Below are 6,827 nucleotides of genomic sequence, written 5' to 3'. Positions count from 1 at the left end.
TTGAATTTTGTAACAGTCAGAAACTACTTGAAAACTACTTGAATTTAGGAAAAAACGTACAAAAAATGGCAAATAGTCCTTAAATTCGTCGGGTGCGAAGTGAAAACGGACCAACATTATAAACGGACCAAAATAAACTAAAAAACGACGAAAAAAACAACAACCGTTCGCCATTAGGGCCTGCCACAGAGTCGGCGATAGTACGGTACGGTACTGTACTTTACGGGTTTTATGCTCTTTCAAGTAATTTTCACACTGTGTAATTTATCTGCGATGCATAAGGTCATTTTTCCAGGAAGAAAAACATGAGTTCTAAAATGTACAAATGTGTCTTTTCGCAAAAGTGGCTTACTGATGACAATTATAAACATTGGCTACGGGAATTCAAAGGCGAAAAACGAAAATGCCTTTGTGTTTTTTGTGACAAGATAATCGACATTGCTGCTATGGGAGGAAGTGCACATTAAAATCACATTCCAAAAGCGAAAAACATAAAAACAGCTCTGCCATGAGAAGTTCGGCTAAAACAATTCATGCTTTTTTCGCTCCTAAGCATGTAAGAGAGTCAACACATGATATAAATAATAACGACTTGACAATACCGCCCCCGCCCCCACCTACTGTGAAAAAACATTAATCTTTTGTTACATTGTTTAATTTTGTCCTAAATTGGATTTAAGTTGGTTATTTCATGTCTCAGCAACAGTGACATTGCGCCCATTTTAGTCCTTGAAAATGGAGGAAAACTACTTGAAAACTCCTTGAAAACTACTTGAATTTTTTTTGGGAAGGTCTGTATGAACCATATTATGGCAGTTAGTGGAAACTCTACAGGTCGCTCAACACAACAAAAACGAAAATGTTGTAGGCTCGGTTTGATTGAGCCTGTTCATGGACGGTAGTGGAAATGCATGCTACCGTCCACGCCCTCTAGCCCTAAGATGATTGAAATATGATTTACTACCATTAACTTCTAACTTGGTTCGTTTTGGTAAAATATGTACATAAAAAGAATGAAAGCAAATTTTTGACACCCATAAATGTGACCTTTTTGTTTTGGAAAGTCATACAAAGGATTTCTTTTGTGCATTCTAGATCAATCCAATTAATGAAGTAATTATTTCTTGGCCTTCTCACGCAATCTTTCATATTCTTCAAGCACTTTGTCATCTGCATATACATAGCATCTGTATGTAATCTTAATAAATGTAGGCCCTCGAAGTTACTAACTCGACTCAAAGCAACATATGCCATCCCTGGTTGAAAAACTGATGTACCCAAGTCCATCCAGCAGCTAGACATAGTCATTCCTTGTACTTAATGTATAGTACAGGCCCATGATAGCATCAAAGGGAACATGCGCCAACTCATTTAGATTCGAAGATTGAATACTGCTTAAGCCGATGCTAGGGGGCGTGGGCAGTGTTGCATTTTCCATTACTGCTCATGAACAGACTCAATCAAACCGAGTCTGCAATTTTCACTGTTTGCTTTGTTCTCGGTGCTTCCGAGGGATCTACTTTCCAGATTTTATTTGTAATATATCTTCCAGCATACTGAAATGTATGGTCAACAACACTAATGGCAACACTGTTTTGAGGCACAGCTGCCTGGTTATGCAATGCCACATCATCAAACATAACACAAATGTCCAATATATTTCCAGTAGAGTTTCTCACAACAGCATCAACTGTCCCCATAGCCCCATTGACCAAACCACACAGGACATCTAGATTGCGCAGCAGCATAACTCTTGAACCAATAGAAAATGTAAGTAGTTCTGGTATATTGCCAGCAATGGCATCATCATCTGGAATAACATCTGAAGGACAATCGTCACCAGGACTTTGATCATTTGCTGCAAAAAAATGTTTTGCTCTAATAGCATAAACTGCAGATCTTGACCCTGAAGACACCTACTATTATGTTCACGAACAGCTTGCCTTCTTGGAAAAATACAAAAACCTCGTAAATCATTGTTAGGATTACAAAGACGTGTTTTCAACATAGAAATGTCATGTTGAGACAAAATTCCAACTCGTGCACGGTTAAACAATTTTATGAAATCTGTATCGCCAGTCTGCTGAACATTTTCACGAAGAAACACAGGATGAAACAAGTCCCAAAGAACTTTATTTGTGAATACAAAAGAACCTTGTACAGGCCTTATTTGGAAAAAATCCCCAAATAAGAGAACATTAAAACAAAGACAAATATCAAACAGGGAATGCCACGTACCAAAATCGCAGCCTCCTCAAAACGAAACCTACAGCACGCAGACGTGCACACCACAAACACACACACATACACGTGCACACACACAAAGTCAACACACGAGGACAAAACGAACAAACCACCGAATGGCAAGTTGTTTCCAGCTATCTCTGAAAGTCGTCTACTTATGAAGGTAAATATACGATCACTGACCATACTTATCTCATCCAAAACCAATGTATGGACACCAATAATTTTTTTCTGTAGCTTTAGTAACTGGAAAGCAGTAAGACCAGAATAGTTCAAATATTGGTCAACTGGTATGTTTAACAATGAATGAATTGTTTGTCCACCTATCTGCTTTGCAGCAGTACCAGTAGGTGAACAACATTTCACAGGGGATATTCCAATAAGTTGGTTGGTGTGAAGTTGCAAGAATGCTACAATCAATTTCAATAAATGTGATTTGCCAACACCAGCCCCACCTGTAATGAATAATCTAAGAGGACCATTTGCAGAAGTGGAAAAATGACGCCTCATTATGTTCTTGGCATTTTGCTGACATTTACTTAGTGAAGATAGACTTGTTCGAAATGTTGATGCATCAATTTCACAAGAAGACACTTCATGATAATGAGTTTAGTTAGTATCATCATCGTCTGTGTTATAAGAAGTATGACTTTTTTTGTTGGATTTAACGTCGCACCGACACATGACAGGTCATATGGCGACTTTCCAGCATTAATGGTGGAGGAAGATCCCAGGTGCCCCTCCGTGCATTATTTCATCACGAGCGGGCACCTGGGTAGAACCACCGACCTTCCGTAAGCCAGCTAGATGGCTTCCTCACATGAAGAATTCAACGCCCCGAGTGAGGCTCGAACCCACATGGATGAGGGGCAAGTGATTTGAAGTCAGCGACCTTAACCACTCGGCCACGGAGGCCCCCAGAGGTATGATTATAAGCATTTCTGGCAATACGTAAGCCAAAATCAAAAGTACTGTCAATCTCTGGACTGTCAGCTAACTCTGCTTCAGCAAGTTCAATACGACGCATACTTAATTCTATTTCCTGAAGAAAGGAATTGTGCAGATGCATTGAATGATCAAGCAGAGCATGTTTAGCAATAAAAGCGTCTTTAGCACAGGTGTAATCACCCATCAAATCAGTTTCACAACGAAAAGGCAGTAAAAGCTTAAACAGCGATAAATAGTATTGATCAGATGATACTGTAAAGCAAGGGAAGTGCACAACTGCGTTTTCTGATCCATACATTTTATTTTTCAATAAACACTCGGCGGTCCATTGCACTTTTTTGCTTACTTTTGGATGGTGCTGGACATTTTATGGACCAAGAAGCAAAATACATCAAGTACATTAATTTCTGCCATAGGTCGCAACATTCGAAACCTTTTTTGGCTTGGCCTAGTATTTAAGTACACTATTGTTCTTTAACTTTGCAATAGCTTAAGATTGCTTAATCTAAATGCTGCTTCTTGAGCAGACACTCTTCTGTGTTTCAAGACACAAAGCCCAATATTCCAAAGGTGTTGATAATTTGTCATGCCTTTATTTTGTCTAAACACGGTATTGGTCAAATTTGCCAATGCTAGTTTTAACTCATCTGGTTCTGCTTTGCACAAATAGTGACACACATAGTATGCAGCACCATTTGCATCATTTATAATCTGGATGTCCATATTTGCACGCCAGTGTTTAAAAATGGTAGGATTGTATGCATTGACGTACAGGGAGTCTTCAGGTCTAAATGTTTCATAAAACTGCCCTCTATGTTTGACAGCATGCAGACGTGTTAACAGAGTGTTCTGTTGCATTGTCTTTTAGGGAACCCAACCCGACAAGGGGGTCTAGATGAACGCATACAGTAAGATGAATGTGTATGAGTCTGCAGTTTCAAAACAAATTGCCCGAGTTCAAAATCTGACTCATTCGGGACATGCGTATGTACAGTATTGTTAATGTAATGCAAAATTTCACCACGTGTGTCGTTATTAACTTCATTTGGGACATTTTCTACCCATAAAAACATATGGTAATGTGGCGATCCTCTATTCTGAAACTCTACTCTGGCAAAATAGTCTACAACAGTACCTAAAGGCTTTTCATCACTATGTATTACAAATTTCATTAAAGCACTAAACCTACGGTCAAAATGGATAGTAGTCATTAAAGGATCAGACCTCATGCTTGAGAAAAAAGACTGTCTATTCACAGCTTCAGCATAACTTAAATTTTCTAAGATCATCCCTAATTCGGGCCAATGCAAGTCATCAGCAGATCAAGTCATAAATAATATTGGTGGCCCTAAACAACGGAACATAGCCAGCAGATCATACAGGGCATTGCGGAAATAAGCCACCGTGCCTCTTATATTTTTCATAAACATGTATGAATTCAGAGCGTTTTCTTCTGTTGACCTCATTCTTACATCTGCAGTTGTTGGCACAAAGTCAGTCCCACCAACTACTGGTTTAGACATTTTCATGCAGACCCCAATTTCGCTCTTCAAACAAAGTTTATCATATGATGCACAAGCATGTAACAAATAGGTAATATCTTTACGCCAGTGACCATAATGACTGTACAAGCGATGTTTGAAATACATGCTAGGATAGACTTTATTTGGCCTTGGAAATGTTTAACCAAATTTTCCAAATGGGAAAAGGCAGGGGAAGGCCTTCTCCTCACCATATGGTATTTCATAGATGGAAATAGGAGCATTCACATTTGTCGGTATGAATATTCTTTGCATCCGACTGTCCGTAAATGAAGCTCTTTCATTACATTCTAATGTGTAATTAACTGGTGCAAAAGTAATTTCTTCAAGCGAATCAGTAGAAGTTTGTATCATCATGCGTTCATGAAAATCTTGGCGGTCATGTGACGAACTTGTATTTAAGTTTGAAACCCCATCACCAACATTGTAGTACAAATGGTTCTGCTCAGAGAGCCATTTTACCGCAGCTTTGACTTCAATATAATCAATTAGTAGCCTGCATTAGAACCAGCTGGAACACCAGCCTCAAATTGCATTACACATGTATGTTCTAGGCCAGACAATTGATTAACAACATTAGAAACATTCTGAGGCAAATTCACAACCAAGCCCTTTTCTGCATACTGTCCTCCAGGCAAAAGTATCATAGTCATGCATATTTGTACAAGTGCCAGCATTTTTGTTTCTAAGCGACTAAAAAACAAAGACAAATATCAAACAGGGAATGCCACGCACCAAAAACGCAGCCTCCCCAAAACGAAACCTACAGCACGCAGACGTGCACACCACCCGCACATACACACATAGACATGAAATGACATCAGGAACAGTCCCAACATCTTAAAAAATTAAGGAAGCACAAAGTGATGGAACTTTAAATTGGCGCAACTGCTTACAGAAAGTGTCACAATGTACTGTTGTGTTATTGAAATTTAACTGTTCAATAATAGTGTTATACATATTGCTACTCAAGTGATGGGCTTGGTTCACAAATAAAAATCTCTAACAACAGCTACACCAATGTATGGGACGAGCTTGGATATACTGTTCGTAATGGTATACAGTCCCTAAATTTCTATGCATAAATGAATCCGTGTTATCATTCAAATTATCTGTTGTAACAGTGCAGAAACAACCAACACCGTAAGGGAACAAAAAGGATTCACTTGGACTAACTTTAAAAACAAGCTCATTAACACGGAAACATTCATTATCTATGTATGTATGACCATTACCCGAAGTCCTAAATTTCTTTTTCCTGCCCTTACCTTTACTACCAAAATATGAATGATCAGCTAATGCATTTCCACCAGTACCAGATTTATTACTATTTACCAATGTACTGCTTAAAAGTGTATCAGTGTCATCATTCAAACTATCTTGTTGATAGTAGTGCAGTAACAAGCAACATCATCAGGGATCAGTAGAGATTCACTTGGATTAATTTGAAAACCAAGCTCAACATTCATTATCTATGTTTGTTTGGCCATTATCGGAAACCTCGAATTTCTGCTTCCAGCACTTACCTTTGTCGTGTGTTCGATCCTCGGGCGGGGCGCATGTTCTCCGTGACTATTTGATAAATGACATTGTGTCTGAAATCATTAGTCCTCCACCTCTGATTCATGTGGGGAAGTTGGCAGTTACTTGCGGAGAACAGGTTTGTACCGGTACAGAATCCAGGAACACTGGTTAGGTTAACTGCCCGCCGTTACATGACTGAAATACTGTTGAAAAACGGCGTTAAACCCAAAACAAACAAAAAATTTACTCCCAAAATACGAATGGTCAGCTAATGGATTTTCGCCTATACCAGAATGATTATAATTTGCCAAACTACCACGTAAGCTGTGCATGTTTTCCTCATTTTCATTAGAAACATCATTGCCACCGGGTTCATATAGTAATACGTAAATTTCAGCAATACCAGAATTATTACAGTTTTCAAAACTAACTGCTATGCATACTGTCCTCATTTTCATAATTAATTCCCCGCCGTGGCGGAGGGATTATAGGAATGGTTTGCGTCCGTCCTTCCATCCGTCCGTCTTTCCGTGCCCGCGAAATGATGGTTAAGTGACTTCATAACGGTAC

This window comes from Mercenaria mercenaria, chromosome 6 (genome assembly GCF_021730395.1).
Source record: "Mercenaria mercenaria strain notata chromosome 6, MADL_Memer_1, whole genome shotgun sequence".
Lineage (NCBI taxonomy): Eukaryota > Metazoa > Mollusca > Bivalvia > Venerida > Veneridae > Mercenaria > Mercenaria mercenaria.
The sequence above is the reverse complement of the archived record's forward strand: the minus strand, read 5'-3'. Positions refer to the sequence as shown.